Source organism: Lagenorhynchus albirostris, chromosome 20, assembly GCF_949774975.1.
Source record: "Lagenorhynchus albirostris chromosome 20, mLagAlb1.1, whole genome shotgun sequence".
Lineage (NCBI taxonomy): Eukaryota > Metazoa > Chordata > Mammalia > Artiodactyla > Delphinidae > Lagenorhynchus > Lagenorhynchus albirostris.
Window position 1 is genome coordinate 55333038 of NC_083114.1, and position 19494 is coordinate 55352531.

Genomic DNA, 19494 nt, shown 5'->3' on the forward strand with positions numbered 1-19494 from the left:
TCCATCTGTTCGCGACTGGTGATGCTAATTTTGGTGGCCCACGTAAAGTGTTGTCTGACTTCTCCAATGTATAATTACTGTGTTCTTTCTCCCTTGCAACGAATGAACAGTCTGCTGGGGAGAACCTTTAAAGTCATGCAAAGATACTCATCGAAAGTTCCTCCTAGAATTAGCATCCAGGGATGATTCTTGCCTGATCCAGTCTGTACCATGATGGTTGCAAATGAGTTTCCAACCCCAGTGCTCACTCAAAATTTATCGTTTGGTTCTTGGCATTCTACTGTTAGCAAGAGACCCCCTCCCCCCTATTTATTTATATACCTGTCCATTCACTGGACTCATGAATTCCTGAATTCCTGAATTATTCAGTGGTTTATAGTTCACTACTTTTGTTAATTATTTTGGTGCTCAGAATGTTCCAGATTTGCCAGTGGGAGCTCCTTCAAACTGGCTCCCGTGTCCTTACACAAATGCACGCTTACTGCATTGTAAGTCCCTTAAGAACATATTACTATTGTGATCCATATGTGATAGTTACTAAAATGTGTTAGGAGAGAGAGATGACTCGTGTCTGTTGGTTGCTTTCTTGGGTCCTCCTCTCATGCTGCTGTTAAGTAACATCTATAAAGATCTAATACATCTGCTCAAGTCGTTTCATGGTTAGGAACTGTGGAGCGTCACAGCACTGAAAGTGCTACTGGCTTGCACTGGAAAACCTAAGAGTGACAGTTACTGGTGTTAAGTTGTCTCTTATTTTTGAGTGTCTTTTTACCAAGCCGTGTTACTTGTATGTACGTGGAAGGGCGTAGGGGATCAACGTCCATTGTTGACATTCACATGGGAAAGATCAAATAGAAACCTCAGAGTGGAGATGATTCTTTTTCTTACCAGGAATTATAACCTCAAATGCCTACAGGGTCCAGGAAGGTAACACAAATGAATAAGGCACGTGCTTTGGCAGGGTGTGGATTGCAGTACACTGGAGAGCACACGCCCTGCCTTAAAGAGGCAACTGCTTCTCAGCTCTGACTACTTGTTCCTTTGTAGGAACATAGGTGTGAGGTTGCCAGATCTTCTCATTTTTCAAGACCATCCTGAAATCCAGATTTTTATGCAAAACCTAAAAATCTCCCATTGTTACATCCTATCACCTAATTTTTTAGAAAGGTTAAAGCATACATCAGGCTAAATAAAGGACACTTCAGGTCTATAAACTGAGCCAGCCAGCTCCATGGCTGTGGCCCGTGATTTCATCAATGTACAGAGGTGGAGAATTGATAGTGGACCTTTCATGAATCTTCCTGAGGATATATAATTTGATGATCCTGTGATTTCTTATCCAGAGAAAGAATTCTTTAAGGTTCATCTTAGAGTTCCATTTAAAAAACAAAACAAGGTATACAATCCCTTGCTGTAAAACCCAAACGATTTTCTTCTAATGTAAGTCCCAAGTGTATTGCTAATGACCTCTCCCCAAAGCTTCAATTCCCAGGGGCTTCCTGGCTCCAGTCTTAATGCAAACGTAGTTCTGTTACTCGATTTTTGGAGATGAGTGACTAGCCTCTTCTCTGGAACAAAGAGGGGTTGTAACGACCGCTCCCTCCCTGTTAATACACACTCTAGCCTGTCAGTTCCCCCCTTGCCAAGCCATTTCCACGGGGGAGCATCTTCAGTATGTGCAGTTGGTCACGACTTCACAGATATTTCCACGGAATTGTTACCAAGGAAACCTTTGCCTTATGAATTTTTTTGTTTTATGACTTTGCTGAAGCAAACGCACTCCGAAAAGACACACAGTCTTCCACTGACTCAAATGCTATGCCTCGGGCCCTGTCTCTCTCTCTCTCTGTTTCTCTCTCTCTCTCTGTCTCTCTCTCTCTCTCTCTCTCTGTCTCTCTCTGTCTCTCTCTCTCTCTCTCTCTTTTTCTTCTAAAGAAGAAGCAGATGCCAAGTTATAACACACGGCCTTTTTCAGATGCATATGGTGTTTTCTGTCCTGTGTCTCACGGTGGCTAGTTAGCTGGATTTCTGATTTGAAACGCCTTCAAGCCTTTGACCTACAAAATCAAGTAGAACCTATTGGTTTGTGATTGGAATAGACACACCTGTCAGTTTACACTTGACCCTTTGGGTTTTTTCTGAATGCCTCCGTGTCTCTTCTTTCTGGATAAATGATACCAGAAAAGAAGATCTCATGAAAGGCATGTTTTCGGTTCTTTCTCATCTGAAGACTTTCTTCCAGCAGCCTCGTGTCCTGGCCCAAGTTGTTGGCGGCCACGGCTGTGACCCACCAGGCCAGTGAGGGATTCGATTATGAATGATTCTGGACAGGGGTCCAAATCTCTACCTTCTAATCCTCACCCTAAAATTTTCCAGAGGACCTTGGCATCTCTGTTCTGCTCTGAATAGCATCCCTACCTTTAAGAAAACTATCTCCCGGTGTCTCATTGAAAAGGGCAGACAAACGTCTCTCTCGGCCCTGGTTTTTGCAGACTCAGCCTCACCGGGCATAAACCTGAAAGGCAGTTGCTCATTCCCCGTGTTTACTTTTATTTCCAGCCACATCTGGAGGCCAAAATTCATAAATTTATCGCCAAGCCTGACAACAGTTTACTGAGTTTGTACGTTAGGGCAAGCGGCGGGAAGAGAAAACAAACAAAAAAAAACAAAACGGTCTCCTGACTTGTCGGGTGTCAAATGGATGGAGAAATCAATGGGCAGACCATAAACCCCAACCTTGTTTATTAACATCTGCGGCCTGCCTGCAGACGGTGGAGGCGTGAGCCGGCCCTGTTTGTCTTGGAGGTTTAGCTCCATGGTGTACTCTCCGTATATATACAGCCAGGCATCTTTTTAACCCAGCAGAGACCAGTGGACGGGAACAAGGGCTGTTCAGAGGTGGAGGACCACAGGTCCGATAGGGGGAGAGCGGGACTGGGGCCCCGGCCGTGTTTACAATTGGGGCAGGACAGTGGGTGGGCCAGTTCTTGTGACGTACTTGAGGCTTTAAAAAACGGTCATAAATCTGATGTCTGTCAAACAGGGCTGGCATTTTCTTTTCCTTTCACAACCAGGTTTTGTACCACCCAAAAAAAAAAAAATTTTTTTTTTTTTTTTTTTAAAACAAGAAATCGTCTAAGCGCTTGTGAAGAGTGTCCTCCTCTCCCACCGCTCTGGTGGAACGTTTCCCAGGGCACACTGGAGTATTTCCACGCAGGCTGTCGTCCACCCTCGCCCCACCCCTCCCCGGTCCCCCGCCACCCCAAACCCCTGGGGAAGGGCGTTGCCATTATATTTTGCATTTTTACTGAAATGTTGGAGCGGGTACAGCAGCACTGACGTGCAACCCTGTTCGACAGCTTGGCTCTCACCAGAGATTTGCCCCACTTGCTTTGGGTCAACCGGGAGCACCCTACCTCAGCCAGCAGCTCCTTTAGGTAGCTGCTCTTCTGCCATAAATAAAGCAGGGACCAAGGGAGCAGTTTTGGAGGGCCCCAGGATGGGGGGAAGGGTGTGCTGTTTGTGGCCGCCAGCCACGGCCCCTCTGACGAGAAAAAAAATGTGCTGGGGATGTCCTTTTAGCAGGCGGTTTGGCTCTGTGGTACCTCACGTCTGAGGTGAGCCCGCCGAAGAAAAGGGCACTTTTTGTGGTCAGGGCCCGGGGCTTGGACGAAACACTTGGCCGGAGAGAATGTGTGCCCGGGGAGGGCGTGGCCCACCAAGGAGCAGAAACCGCCCCCCGTCTGCGAGGGGCTTGGCTGCCAGGTCAGGGAACACTGAGCAACTGTTGGAGAGCTTGGCCTGCCCCGGAGTCCAGGTGTGCCCTGGCCAGCCAGGTGTGTCATCTTACGAAGAGAAGCCCGAGGGTCCTAGTGTCCACCGCCGCCTTCCCGTGCCAGCGCTTCCCCTGTCCTTCGGGAAGCGCCCCCTTCAGGGTCACTGCGTGTCCCGGGAGACTTGACCCTCTGTTGTTATTATACAGGGTAACGGGGCTTCCTCCCCGTCTCACTCCCCCAGGTCACCATGTTCCTTGTCCGCTCCGGGCAGCGTCCCAGCCAAGCTGCCAGCTGTCAGAGCTGAAGCGCTTACTGCTTTTCAAGTCATATTTCCTGGCTCCTGGCCCCGCGTGACTGCTTGGTCATTCGGGCAGGGCTGTTCGAGGGCGTGAAACCAATTGGGCCAGAGAGGGCGGTTAGGGCTCGATCCAGTGGGCTGGGATTTCCCCATGGGGGGGTGGATAGGGGTCACAGACATGTCCCCAGCAGGGACCCCTGGGAGAAACCCAGCCATGGAGATGCCAGTACTTTTCCATTGATGGGTGGTGCCGAGAAGAGGAGAACTTTGAGCCCCAGTGACCTTGCAGCCTAGGGGCTTTCCAGACCTGCCTCGGGAAGCTTATCCCAACCAGAGGCTGGGAATCAGGAAGCCTCTATTCTGTTTTATTTTTATTTTAATCAAGTTTCACTCATGGTGATAAGTTGAGTGGTCATGCTTGAGGCCCTCATCAATGCCTTCCCAGAACCAGAGGGCCAGAAAAGTACAGTCTCACGGTTCTGCTCGCGTCCTTCCGAACTTCTCAGCTCAGTGGCAGGTGCTGCAAGGAAACACTGCTCTCGAGGGCTCCCTGAGTTTCTCCCCTCGCCTCGAGGTCACGTCTGCAGTTCTGTGAAAGCGGGTGTTTCCCTGGCTTGTTATACTCATGGGTGTGTGTTCTCTCAAGTCTAGTTGTTTTTTGTTTTCACCATTTCAGAATTGCCACTCTCTGCAGTGTGGCCTTGGAGCTGGGGTCCACCCCAGTTATGCCTGGGGTAGAGGCAGCAGGTGACAGCTCCCTGCAGTAACTCACGGGGCTAACTTAAGTCTTACCCTTCAGGTACCAGCTTAATGTCATTTCCTTCAAGGGGCCTCTGCTGTCACTGTAACTCGCTTCCCACCCCCATAGCATTCTTCTCTTTCTCTCCACAGAAGCTTTATCATTGATAATCCAATGTTTGTCTTTATTCGTGTTCATGATCTGTGAACCTGCCTGGAATACCAGCCAGCAGGACAGGCAGAGGCTGTCAGCTTATTACTGACGAAGCCCCAGCTGCCACCATGGCATCTGACACCCCATAGATGCCCAAGCAGTATTTGAATTAACACCTCCAGGATGGGAGCTGGGGAATGGCGCATATGGCGGGTCAGACATGGCCGCAGTTGGGCACTTGTCCTTTCTGGCCTCCTGCATTTCTCTTGGCTCTGGTTTATACTCGGCTGCCTCTAGAGAAGGGGAAAAAAAGGAATTCCTTTTAACATTCAAGCCTGATTATTGATCTCTCATCCTTGCAGTTGCGATCAGAGGTGCAGAATTATGGTATATTTATTTTAGATGGGAAAACAGTGCCGGCAGGATCATGAGTTTCTTTGCCGTTACTGCAGAGATGCCTCATTGCAGGGGCATGTTTCTTAACTGAAGAGATGGAGTTGCAACGTCCTGGCTACTTGGCAGGTTTCTAAAAGTCCTGGGTTCTGATGTGGCGTTCGTATAAGGTAAATCTCTAGTTCCTTCCGCTCTTGGCTATGTGGAAGGTGGCCCTGGTCACCTGCAAAGCTGCTTATCTTGTGACCACGTCAGGTCGGCACTTTCTGCAGGAGGGCTTAAAGGGCTGATGGGTTTTTTCACTCACCGCAGCATCCCTTTAAACTGAGAGTTTGCGTTTGGTCATGAATTCTCAGACGCCCACATGTTGGGAACTTCGGCGTTTTCTCCAAGCATCTTTGGATAGCCAGAACCTTCTGGTTGAAAGGCCCGGTTGGTGTGAATGACTGCACAAGAGGCCCAAGACGTTTTCTCCGTGGAGGAGAGTGTGAATCCTACAGGCTCTGGGGTCTAGTTGATAACGCCTGTGCTAGGAGGCCTGAGTTCTAGGTCTGGCTTTGCCTCCACCCTGGGCCTCCTTTTACTACAAAGCCGGGCGCCCATATTTCATAGTTGGAGACTGGCTGAGGGTAGGTAACCAGAGACGAGAAAGCGATGAGCAAATATCTGATTTATGCAATTTGCAAAGATGTAATTATGGCAAACATAGAAAAATGTATATAAACACAGATGGTGTAGAGGGTTTTGTTTGGTTTTTTGTTTTTGTTTTTGTTTTTTCGGTATTCCTTTGTCATCTGTGCCCATCTCTAAATGAACACAAACTCTTCTGCAAGTATGTCTGCATTTCCTGCCCTGTAAGGAGACTCAGGAATTCAAAATACAGTTGCCAAACTAGCAAACTTAATTTAAGATGATGTATGAGTTTGCTAGAGCTGATATAACAAAAAGTACCACAGACTGAGTGGATTACACAACAGAAACGTATTGGCTCCTAGCTCTGGAGGCTAGAAGTCCAAGATTAAGGTGTTGGCAGGGTTGGTTCCCTCTGAGGCCTGTGAGAAGGAGTTTGTTCCAGACCGTTCTCTTAGCTTCTGATGGTTTGCTGGCAATATTTGGCATTCATTAGTGGGTAGGAGCACCAGCCTCATCTCTGCCTTCACTTTCGTGGGACAGTCTCCCGGTGTGTGTGTCTGTGTTCAAACTTCCCCTGTTTATTTATTTTAAATTAATTTTTATTTTATATTGGAGTATAGTTGATTTACCATGTTGAGTTAATTTCAGGTGTACAGCAAAAATTTCCCCTTTTTATAATGACACCAATACTATTGGATTAGGGGCCCAACCTTATTTCAGTATGACCTCGTCTGAACTAATTACATCTGCAACAACCTTATTTCCAAATAAGATCATATTCTGCAGGATTGAAGGTTAGGACTTCAACATATGAATTGGGGGGGTTGGTAGGGGAATACAGTTTAACCCATAACAGATAACAAATGACCAAGCCTTACAACAGAACTATAGAGGGAACTTGGATTCAAAAACTTCCAAATTATTAATGTCACCTCAAGTCTTGAGGTTAATCTGAGGCATCCAAGAAAATGTCCGATGGGTAGTTAGAACTTCGCGGGGGAAGGGCAGAGTTAACCCTTCCTGCGCTTCCTAAGACTTATGATTTTTGCCACACTGGTACGTGTACACTGGTACACGTACTATTATTTTCTTAATATTTTATACCCAGTTTCATAATTTACTTAAACACACTTTAAAAGGAAACCCTGTATCACTATCACAAATGGAGTCCAGGGTCACTGGGTGTAAATAGAAGATACGATGAAATCGTGAAAGATTTAGATTTTGTGGCTTTCCCAAGGCTCTGAGCCCGAGAAGTATTCTTTCTCTTTTTGTGTAGCTAGAATTGTAGAGGTGTTCAAGACTGGAAGCATCAAGTGGAGGTGTTCTTCCCGCTTTCATCAGGATGGAAAGAGATGGGACTTTCCTGGTGGCGCAGTGGTTAAGAATCCGCCTGCCAATGCAGGGGACACGGGTTTGATCCCTGGTCCGGGAAGATCCCGCATGCCGTGGAGCAACTAAACCCGTGCACCACAACTACTGAGCCCACATGCCACAGCTACTGAAGCCCACGCGCCTAGGGCCCGTGCTCTGCAACGAGAGAAGACACCACAATGAGAAGCCTGCGCATCACAACGAAGAGTAGCCCCCGCTCGCTGCAACTAGAGAAAGCCCATGTGCAGCAACAAAGAGCCAACGCAGCCAAAAATAAATAAATTTTTTTAAAAAAGGAGAAATAAGGATGAAAAGGGACGAGAAAAAGGAAAAGCATTTCTGTGTGACTCAGTGTCATTTCATGTCGTGTTGGAGTGTGGCCAGTTTATCCCAGGTGCCACTAGGTTATATATCGCCCCTATTTTGGGAGACACTGATCTAGTCCAATTGCCCCATCTCTTAGATGAGAAACTTAAGGCCTCTGAGAAATGAAGGCCCCTGACAGTCTTCAGATTCCATTGCTGATTAGTGGCTGAGCTGACTGTAGGCGGGTGATTCTCAACCAGGGACAATTTTGCACCCACTCTTTGACAGTGGTCTGGAGACATTTCTGACTATCAAAACTGGGGGATGCTACTGGCATCTAGTGGGTCGAGATCAGGGATGCTGCTAGACATCCTGTATTCTGCGATGCCCGGGACCGCCTCCACTGCAAAGAACGGTCCAGCCCCACATGTCTCTAGGGCTGCTGCTGAGAACCCTGCTCTCGATAAAGGTTTCTTGTCTCCTGGTCTCCTGTGGATCCCCTTGTTCTCTGCTGCTTTGTCTACGGGATTGCGAATGCTGTCTGTTTTCAGAACTACTCAATAGCTATCACTCACACCAGCGAAACATTGGAAGACATTATCTTCTCTAACTTACGAGGCGCCTAAGCCTCTCAGTGGCAGACATTACAGCCTCTGGTTTTCTCGACAATCCCTTGACCTTGTCGTGGGAACTTTTGCCCATTACTCGTTGGAAATGGCCTGCAATCTGATGGTGGCAGAATTGTTCACCCCCAGATCTTCCTACATATAAGGCAGTAGAATAATCTTCATCTCCATCCTGAATGGAGGAGGTTTGGGGAAGTGGGATGTGTTAAGGAGAAACTCTGAAGGGGTTTTTACATGAATCCGACAGCGTGAAAAGATGAGTCAGCGTGGACCATGCCTTCAAGGGGCAGCCACCCTAGCAGGGACAGTTAATACAGGGCCACAGGCTCTTAGAATACAGACAAGCTGGAAATTTACAAGAGCATGTGGTCTCGGAACAGCTGAATGTATACCAAGTGTTCCGAGAAACCAGTGGTGCTGAAGTTTGTATTGACGCCTATGCCTACGTGAATAGGAATGCCACCCGCTTCTTAACGAAATGTCGTGCCCACACGATCGCTTCCGTGATTCTGGACTTGACCCTCCAGCTCCGTGAGTTGATAAAACTTCGCCTGCTCGTGTCCTGGCGTAAGGCATGGCTTGACAACCTGTATGTGTGTGTGCGTCGCGTGCACTGTGCAGTTGGGCTGCGTCCAGTTTCCGCATCAGACTCCAAGCCCCGGGGTGGCCAGGCGTGTGTTTATTCTGTGCTCCTTTACCCATACGCCCTCGTGTGCGAATTGCTGCCCTGTGTTTGGGGGCGTCTGAGTCTTTTGGCAGAGGGGCTGGACTTCTTCCATTTTCCCCTCCGTCTCCTCCAGCTTTCCTCCTGGGTCCATCACGTCTATCCGTAGACTAGTGGGTGTGCGGCCCGAGAGTCCCAGCAGGTCCCTGGTCTCCTTGGAAGCCTGGAATGTGATGACTGAGACTCACCATCGTCTTACCTCTGACCCTCGTTTAAGTAACTGTCTAAAATCACGCTCCACACACAGCCCAGGAGCTGGTGGTGTCAGACCGCACGTGGAGCCAGGCTGGGTCCCTGCGCTGCCCGGTCCCGAGAGGGGCCTGTCGCCGTGGGATCAGGAAAGCCAAGTTAATCAACCCTCTGATCTGTCCGGCCCCGAGTCACAGCTCGAGGCTTTAAAATCAGCCGAGCCTGGAAAAGGAGGCGTCATGTTATGAGGCTGTAGGAATTCCATTTAATATTTTAAAATATCTGCACATTCCTTTCCCGGTCTCGGTTAAATAACCTCTCTTCTGTTAGGATTTTCTGATAAACCCAAAGAAACCTGCAGCCGTTGCCCACACATGCCTTCCACAAGTAAAATAATCATCCCTCCTGCTCACGGCTTGCCTTTCCTCTGAAATGGCACCTCTCCACCCTGTCTCCCCGCAGCCCCCAGCCTGGTTCTCCTGTGTCCCTAGACATCCCAGGGAGACAGGAAGAGGAGGAACGAGGGTCCCGATTTTGCCAGTGGAGATGATAAAGCAGCATAAATGCAGGGTCGGGGCTGGGCTGCCCCGGGACTCCCACGAGGGCCTCTCGCTTGCTTTCCTGGCTTTGAGCTGAGCCACGCACCTCCCGACGGCCTCATTCGGACACTGCCTTTGCCAAGCGTTCTCACTTTCTCTCCTTGGCGAGTTATTGATCACTTTCTGTCTGCCTGCCTGCAGGTGACTGTGGACTATGCACTTTTTACTGATGCTCAGAAAAGTGGTAAAAACGCCGATGCCCAAGATGGTACAGCTAAAAATTGTCAGAGTGGTAATTCACGCCTGGAGAGGCCCAGCGTCTTCCTTTCCACTAAGCCAGGTGAAGCGTCTGGCAAATGATCCTGCAGCCATTCCCTCCCCACCTGCCCAGATGCTCCCACCCGCCCCCAGGGCGGTGGGAGCCGTGTTCTCCCCCAATTACTCACTGCACATACTGGGCATATCATGTATGTACATACATATAACACATATGATGTAATCTATAAGGTACACATAGAATATGTAATATACCCCCATGTAATATGTTATATAATACGTATCACAAAATACGAGCATCAGTTCTTTTCAATGTCATCTTTTCCCACTAGGTTTTCTACTCTGGGGAGTCTGGGACCTGCCCTTCCTGCTTGGCATTTCTGGCACCTGCTCTAAAAGCACGAGCACATAGTAGGTGCTTTGTCAACATCGGAATTCCCTTGTGGTGTGCAGTGATTTTAGACAAGGTCTGTGCCCGCCTGTGTGTTGTGTTTTGCTGTTATAGGACTGCTGGGAGGCTTCATGGTGGGTTTTCCTTAAGAAAAAACCCCTCCTTCCCTGCAGGCGTGTGTGGCACCTGCTATCGGCGTCCGGCATCCATCAGGCCGGCTGGTCACGTGTGGTCCTGAGGAAGGGCTGGAGCGGGGGCGGGGGAGTGTGCATCCCTCCCAAACCTCACACCTCACGCTGGCTGCCCATCTGTCATCTGCCTGCCCTGGACACGGCAGGGACCTGGTGGGAGGCGCACTGCAGTGCTCGACCCAGGCTTCCCGGGAGAGCTCATTCCCTGATGGGGACAGGCTTCTGTGCATCAAACGGAGGGGCGAGAGCCTTCAGTACCCAGAATGAGCTGTCACACTGTGTTCCTGGGGCCCACCTGGGCCTTGGAGGGACTTAAGTGGCTCCCCGAGAAGCAGGGCACTGGGTGGCCCCGGCATCCATGCTCCCACCAGCCAGGGCAGATCCAACTTTGTTTGTACTTAACTACCGGGGTCCTGCATATGAGTTCGTTAGGGAGGAGGGGAGGCATTTAAACTATCATATATAACATTCATTACGCTCCGGACACTGTCATAAGTGCTTGACCAAAATGCTAATTTATTTAACCTGCCAAACAGCTTTATAGGGAGGTGCTATTTTTTTTTTTTGCGGTACGCGGGCCTCTCACTGCTGTGGCCTCTCCCGTTGCGGAGCACAGGCTCCGGACGCGCAGGCTCAGCGGCCATGGCCCACGGGCCCAGCCGCTCTGCAGCATGTGGGATCTTCCCGGACCGGGGCACGAACCCGTGTCCCCCGCATCGGCAGGTGGACTCCCGACCACTGCGCCACCAGGGAAGCCCTGGGAGGTGCTATTTTTATACCAGTTGTTGACAGATGAGGAAACCGAGGCACAGAAAAGCCCAAGGCTTGTACTACGTGGCAGAGGTGGGATTCACACTCATATGATCCCGCCTGATTCTGAGTGCTGCCGCTTTAAGAAAGGACTTGGAGAACCATTAAGGGTTTAGTCCTCGTTTCCCTCTAACTCCTAAGTTCGCTGGAATAGCAACAGAGGAAGCTGATGGCTGGGCATTGGGAGAGGGGGTAAGACAGAAGAAGGGCTGTGTCAGGTCCTGTGACCACTTCCCTCCTGGCCAGCCCGGACACCAACCCTGGCAGGTGGGAGCTTCTTTGTCCCCCGGCCTCGAGGTACAGCTATTAAGTGGGGATTTGCCCATCCATAAATCAAGGCACCTGAAAAGTGAAACCGGGAACCGGCTCTTTCCCCGTGTTTTGATTAAAACAAACATCGTGAAATGTCAACCTGTTTGGAAAGTTTGCGGCATGGAAAGACGATTGCCCAGATGGCTTTTTAAAAGTATGAGCATTTGCCTGGCTGAACATTTTTTAATTAACACCCTGAGTTAATGTTAATAACTATTCATAGCTCAGTGAGCTGGACTTGGGGTGGGTTGAGGGAACATTTGGTATCTCTGGCAGAGGCGGAATGTTGACCTGGCTGGCAAGGGGGCTGTCGGCCGCTTTTGCAAACCTAAGGGACCTCGGGGCCCATTTAGGCCAGTTTGTAGTCAGAGTATGGCCTTACGGAGCATCATCGGGGCTTTTCCTGTTAGCATAAGTGTTACTGCTGCCGCCCAGGTGGTCTCTGGGGCTGAGGTCTCCCCAGATGTGTTCCGCCCCAATCTGGTGAGCGGTCATCTCAAGGGAATTCTTTGAAAAAAATGTTGCTTGGGGTCACACCGTTTAAATTTACTTCCCTGACTTTCTGTGACCTCATTTTTCCTTAAAATATATTGGAAAAGTGTTTTTGAGTTGAGCATTTTATTTTCCGTTCTAACATGGTGAAACTGACACACGGGGGCCCAGGCTGGGCTGGAGGGTGGGTGACCCGGGCCTCGCGCACCTTCGCGGGTCAGCCCTCGGCAGGCTGGGGGTGGCACTGGACCACAGCAGCATCTTAATCTCTGTCCAGTGATACCGCACCTCCGTGTCGCTGGTGGGTACACGCCGTATTCAGAGGGTGTCCGTCGAGGCAAAGATGAGATTTTAAAAGAGAAAGCTTGTAACACTTTTTTTTCTTTTAAAGCATGGTAGATTGGGCTCTGTTTTAGGCTCATGTCAAAAACTCTGCTCAGGGAAGACCCAGGAGAGAGCTCAAAGTGGGACCAATGTTAGCAGCTTCAGAATGAGGTGGATTGGGAAAGACGGGAGCTCGGAGAGCTACCCAAAGCTCGTCCGGCTTAGCAATCCTGGGAGAGCTTTGCTGTTGCTGAGATCAGCCGCCTACATTTATGGAGTACCATGGGCCAGAGCACGTGGCTGCTACGATGAATGATTTGTACGCTGTTCTAGGCGCTTAGGAATCCAAACAGGTGAGGCATATTGCCCACCCCAAGGAATTTAAGGTCTCCCTGGGGAGAGAAGATAGATAACCTGTCCCCTCCAGGATCCTGTGTTCAGCACGAACGTAGGGGTATTGGCAGTAGTCCTGTGGCTCAAGTGTGAGCCGTCACTGACAACTGGCAAGTCAGGTGGGGTTTGGGCGGGGCTTAAGGGAAGGTGTTGGGGAGAGGCAGGGCAAGGGAGGTGTTGCAGATTGTGGGGGGCAGATATTGGCTGAGAGCCTGCAAAGCAGTCCTACGGCCAGGCTGGAGAGAGAAGAGGATGGATCTGCGTGCGCACGGCCTCTGGTTTCAGGCCGGTGGCAGCCACCGGCAACTGCTGGGCAGAGTCTGGCTGAGTTAACTGGTCCTTTAGGATGATAAGCCGGAGAGCTTTACAGAGTGGACTGGAACAGGCAAGTCTGAAGCTGAGGAGCCTGTGTTGGGGGTTATTGCAACAGTGGAAGGCAGAGTAACAAGGCTGCACTCAGCCTCACCCCTGGAGCCAGAGGAGCTTGGTGCAAATATTGACCCAGCTACTCATAGCCACCTGACCTTGGGCAAGTGTTAAATCTTCCTGTACGTCAATTACCTTATCTTTTACGTAGGGACACTAATATTCATTCATTCCTTCACCCAAAAGCGGGCTGTACCATACAGTGTGTGCTGATCACACAATGGAGAACAAAACAGACACGCTCTCTGCCCTCGGGGATCTAGTAGGCAGAGACACAAGCTAAAATGAAATAAACAAATACGGTCATTTCAGATGAGGTTAAGTGCTGTGAAGGACACAGGCGAGTTGCACTGCTTGGGTGGCCCAAGTAATAGAGCCGTCACGGAGGGCCTCTCGGAGAATGTGCCGTCGGAGCAGCAGAGACTTTGGAAGTTAAGGGAAGTGGTTCCACTAAGGAAACAGCAAGGGCAAAGGTCCCGAGGCACAGAAGAGCTTGGAGCTTCCCAGCCCAGAAATAGAGCCAGTGTGTGGAAGGATAGTAGACAAGGTGAGCCGTGATACCAGACGAGGAATTAAGTAAAATGTTTACTGGGACACAGTAAACAAAAAAGGACATTCTTATTAGGGGAACATTACGGACCTGAGGTTATCGAGGGCCCAAGCTGTTATCATGGCCATGGGGATATAACAGAAGACAGACCATGACCAACATTAGCGGAAGAACCAGCTGGAGGTAGAGTGATGCTCGGTGTTAGGGGGAGGGCTGCCCATCTGCGTGATGGAGAGAGTGAAGCTAAATTCACCGAAGTGGGGAGCTTCCAAGGGGAGCCTGGTTGAGGCAGTAGAATAGGTACCACTTGGACGTGGCAAATTTGAGACGCTTTGGCAGTCGGTGACCACCCTGCCCTGCAGGCGGCTGGGGCGCAGGATCAAGGTTAGGGCCAGGGTTTTGGGAAGTCTGTCATCAAGGCTGAGGGGAAAGGGTGGAAATTCAGCCGGCTGAGGACTGAGCCTCAGGGCTCCCCTCTGTGCTGCACCAGGAGGCAGAAGAGGACCCAGGGAAGAGACGGGGAAGGCGATCTTGTGAGACTTGGGCGCCCGAACGGGGTCCACGAGGATCCCAGTCCCCAGGCTCACATACCCTCGCTCTTGTCCACGCTCCTGGGGGGGGCGGCAGGCCCCTTATCTCCCCCATGGCCCCTGCAAGCTGTGTCATGGAGCCTGGCCTCTGTTTACAGCCTGGAGTTGGGTAACAGGCTCCGAGAAGTGGTAGGTCCTGAACTAAAACGTGAATGCCATCAGAGAGCCCTCTGTCCGTAACAACGCAGGTATTTGGAAAATGCCACAAAGCAGGTCTGCTCAGCCCTGCGGCTGCAGCCTGTCAGCAGGGCGAGGATTCTTGGTCAAGTACACAGTTCAGGCCAGTACTGACCATATCCTTCAGTGGAAAGCGCTGCTCTCCTATCAGTGAAATCTCAGGCTGCCCCTGAGATTACCCCGCGGCGGCCCTTGCCGTCTGGGTGTGTCCGACTTCTGGTCTTACCCTGATCGTGCAGGAGGTCCCAAGGGAGCCCTTGCCAGGTTGCACCTCAAACCCCAACTTTGAGTCAAGCTGGCAGCCACTGATCCCCGATTTCCAAGCTGTTTCTGATTTCACAGGCCATCCTGCAACTTCTGTTTTGACTGTTTTTAAAAATTGCATCTATAGTTTTATTTCTAGTTCAAGACAATGAATATCCCTTGCATTTTTATTATCTATTGAATACCATGGCTTTTTTTTTTTTTTTTTTTTTTTGCGGTACTCAGGACTCTCACTGTTGTGGCCTCTCCCGTTGCGGAGCGCAGGCTCCGGATGCGCAGGCTCAGCGGCCATGGCTCACGGGCCCAGCCGCTCCGCAGCATGTGGGATCTTCCCGGACCGGGGCACGAACCCGTGTCCCCTGCATCGGCAGGTGGACTCCCAACCACTGCGCCACCAGGGAAGCCTGGCATTTTGGTTTTCTTTACCAAACAATGCCTGTTCATTTTAGACGTGCAAAAATGAGAACACAGATCACCCATCAACTTACTTACCCCTAGATGACAGCTGTTAACCTTTGCTTTTTCTTCCCGGTTTGTTTTTATAACCTATGCAATTCTGTAATGTTTTTACAATAATAATAATAGCTAGCATTTATTTATTACTTACTACGGGCCAAGAAATGTGCTATGCAGTTGAACACATGGTTTAATTTAGCACCAATAAGCAGCCTGTGAAATGGAGACCAGGGTAGTTCTATTTTATATCCTCAAAGAGAAATAACATAATGGTGGTGGCTAAGAGGCTTACTAGGGGCAGCAGGCAGAGAAAGGCCTTTGTGCCCTTCTACAGCAAGAAAAAAAAATTTTTTGGCTCTTAATAAATGTTTATTGTTAAACTGCAGCCTACAGAGCACTTCAATACTGTGTCCCTGGAAAATATGTTTCCAAGAGGGGGTGTACAACAGTATAAAGTATGTACTAGATAAGAAAAAATATATACAATAGCAGTAGGCAAGTGCTCACTTTAATCACAATTCTAAATTGCTTATTTTCATATTAACATAGATATTTCATAAACCAAGAAAAACTGAGCTAAGTATTATGTATTTTTTAATGGTTAACACGAGTCAAAGAATTTTTATTTAAAAGAGATCAGGAGCTGGTAATTAAAATAAATAAATAAAACTTAATCCTGACCTGGAGACAAATCCCGGTAAAGATCCAGGTTCATTTTTCTTATTGATCGCACCCTCGAATTCATTGTGTGAATTTGCCAGATTAGATGGTATAATTATCTTTTTTTTTTTTTTTTTTTTTTTTGCGGTACGCGGGCCTCTCACTGCCGTGGCCTCTCCCATTGCGGAGCACAGGCTCCGGACGCGCAGGCTCAGAGGCCATGGCTCACGGGCCCAGCCGCTCCGCGGCATGTGGGATCCTCCCGGACCGGGGCACGAACCCGCGTCCCCTGCATCGGCAGGCGGACTCCGAACCACTGCGCCACCAGGGAAGCCCGGTATAATTATCTTTTATAGGCCTGGGTGGGACGATGCTCAGTGTTTACGCTGCAGGGGGGCGTGGTCAGTGGGAACACTCAACAAAGGGTCTCAGCAAAGACTGCGAGGTCGGGAGATTGGAGGGAAGTAGGCAGACTCAGGGCTGAATTAAGAATCTTGTGACCTTAGGCACTTTTATCTTCGGGAGCCCCTTTCCTGGTAAAAATCAATCAATCGATCAATAATGGTATTTCACACCTCCATAAAAGGCTGAACATAATCCAGGCTGGATTCATTGTTACATAGGCATTAACCTTATTGTCAAATTATTCCTTTTAATTTTAAAAGAAATTGGAACATTTTCGCGGGCCCCTAAATTATCGTTGAGTCCTGGGCAGGTGTGCCCAGTGGGTGTGTCGGCCTTAGGTAGGTTCCTAGAAAGGGGACCTGGCAGCTTGGTGTCCTGACAGCTACTTGGCCTGTTTTGTAGAAGTCCCTCGCCTGTGATTTTGGACCCACTCAGAAGGTTCAAGAGTTCCCCCAAACTGCATCCCTTTTTGGCCAGAGGTGGGGCTCTCGCTTACGACGTGTTGAAATCCTGTGTTCCAGCCCGTTTATTCTTCTTTCCCCACCCTGGTCTTCTCCGGCAGCAGTCTGCTGCGGGACGGGACATGTTTCAGGCTCATGTTTTCTTGGGGCCTCACCAGCCGGGCCTTTTGTTCCTCAGTCCGTTATCCAGGAGGACCTGCCCCTTCCATCTTGGTTGGAGGTGGTTGGACCGAGAACCACTAGGTGATGTTTGGCTCGCAGCATCCGCGAGATGTCAGGAAGGAACCTGTCAGGGTCGGGGGGTGCAGGGGGAAGGCAGGGACCGTGGGGGGCAGGCTGTGGGTAGCCTGTGGCAGCCTCTGGCCTTCCTTGGAGGTTTGGTGTCGGGCGTGGCACGCTGCTGTTGGCCTGTTTCCAAGGGAGGCCCGTCTGCTCCCCGTCCTGCTGTTGCCCTGAAGATGCAAAGGCAGCGGGGAGGTATGTGTGCAGCCTCCGCAGATGTGGAAGCCAGTGTGCTGTGGGCAGAGGGAGGAAGCATCTGTGCTGCTCTATCCAGCCTCCCGAGAGGCCCTGCATCTTGTCTGCCCTGGATGGCCATGCTGAGGAGAAAAGCAAAGGGAAAAGAGACCCCTGCTTGTTTTAAAGACCAGAGCAAACACAAACCACTCTGTTCAAAGCGGTGGTTCTTAGGAATGTATTTCAGGCTAGAGGTTGGATTGCCTAGAACTGGATTATAGGAGAGGGAGAGGGGCCGCTCTCTCTTGGGACACAAGTAATGTCTCTCTCACCCTCCTACAGTGCAGGAGTCAGCTGGGCAGGTCCAGAAACCAGCTGGCGAAGAGGAGAAAGCCCTAGCGGAAGAGCAGGGAGGGGTCAGCTTGCATGAGGTTTCTGGGGAGGCGGATAAGGAGGTGTTTGAGGGGATCCTTTCTAAGCTCTCGCTTCTGTGGACCACCAGCGTTGGGTTCACCCAGGAGCTTGTCAGAAATGCAGAATCTCCGCCCGCCATGTCAGACCTACTGAATCTCCAGGTGGTCAGATGGTCCTCAAACTTTGCTGCATATTAGACTTTCCCTGGGAACTTAAAAAAAACTTTTTTTAAAAAAACCCCAGTGCCTGGACCTTAATCAAGACCAATCAGAACCACTGAGGGCGGGACCCAGGCTCCCCCTTGGGCAGTGGGAATGGCGATTTCAGTGAGTATCCAGGTCTGGGGACCCTCCCTCCCCTCCCCATCTCATTCCCCCACCATAAGATTTAAAGAAAACCCCCTCGAGTGTCCCACTATGTCCCCTCCAATGTCTGCTGCTAAATTGGCTGGATTGAGACGTCATGGGGGCAGGGTGAGTTTAGATTCACTTGCGTTAAGTTTCTCGTCTCCCCTGGAAGGCTGATTGGAATCATTTCCAGTCACCTAGGCTTGAGCTCGAATGAGTTTATCGGATGCTTTCCACCTAATAAGCTGAACATGGGTTGGGCAGGTGGGTGGCTTTGCATAAAATAGTAACAGGAATGGGAATCCATTCTGGGTGCTGGGGTTGGAGTTGGAGAGCACCCTGCTGTATTGCTCGCTCCTTTTCAATGAGTTTTCTAGCATTTGCGAGTTGTCTGGTTAGGTCCCAAGAGTTGCACGCTTCATCGGAGCTAAAACTGTCAAGTTCTTTGCTCCATGGTCAAGAGGCCTATACTGCATTTGAGGTTGGCTGTGGTTGAGGAAGCCAGCCCAGCGAACATGCCCCCAGGATTGGGGGAGGGGGTCCTGGAGCGCACCGGGATCCTGATCCAGCGGCTGCAGCCCAGCCCCATCCTCGGAAACTCTAGAAACCTAGGGAGTGATCCAAGCCCCGCGATGATGTGTGTGCATCCAGCGAAGGGACAGAACGCCACCCAAACAATCCTTTCTCTTGTGAGTGAAGGTTACGGGTTTTCTGTTTCAAACCTGATGGTGTTGTTTTCCTCCTTTTGCTTTCTTCTCTCTGTTTTCACTTGCCAACCTAAGGGTCTAGAGCGATTTCTTTGAGCCTTATGATGGCGAGGCTTAGAATGAGGCTATTATCTTTAAACACCTTTTGAAATACTACTCTTCCTGGTGTCTGAATTAGGTTGAACAGAGGTCGGATTTAAAGATTAAATATCTATTCTTTGGCAGCAACAGTGACCGTGCTGATAGCTGTGCGTGTTTGCTCAGGAATTCTACGGGTGGTGTGGGATAGCCTTGTTCTCTAGAAACCCGCAAAGGAGTAAAATGAATAAAAGCATAGCTAATATTTATTGAGTGCACAGAGCTAGGTGTTCCTCATGTGTTATCTCATTCAGTGAATTCAAACATATCATAAGTTCAGAGTATATAAAAATTCAGAAATGCTGTCATAGAAATCTTTGAGCAAAAGTCTCCCCAACTCAGGACTGTGGCAATAGATTAATTTTGTAGTAAAGGTCCATTGTGAATTTAAATTTTGTTAAAACTTTAAAACAATGACTATCCAGTGTCATACCCATTCATGTCTTAGTTTATTCTAGATCTGGTTTATTATGGTGATAACCTATATTTCTTTGAAAGTATTCT

General features: G+C 49.6%; 1 long non-coding RNA gene across 1 annotated transcript in view; it reads left to right on the forward strand.

Annotated features, from left to right (window-relative positions):
• LOC132511741 (uncharacterized) overlaps nt 1-19494 on the forward strand; it is a 154424-nt gene that overhangs the window by 111050 nt on the left and 23880 nt on the right. The window lies entirely within an intron of this gene.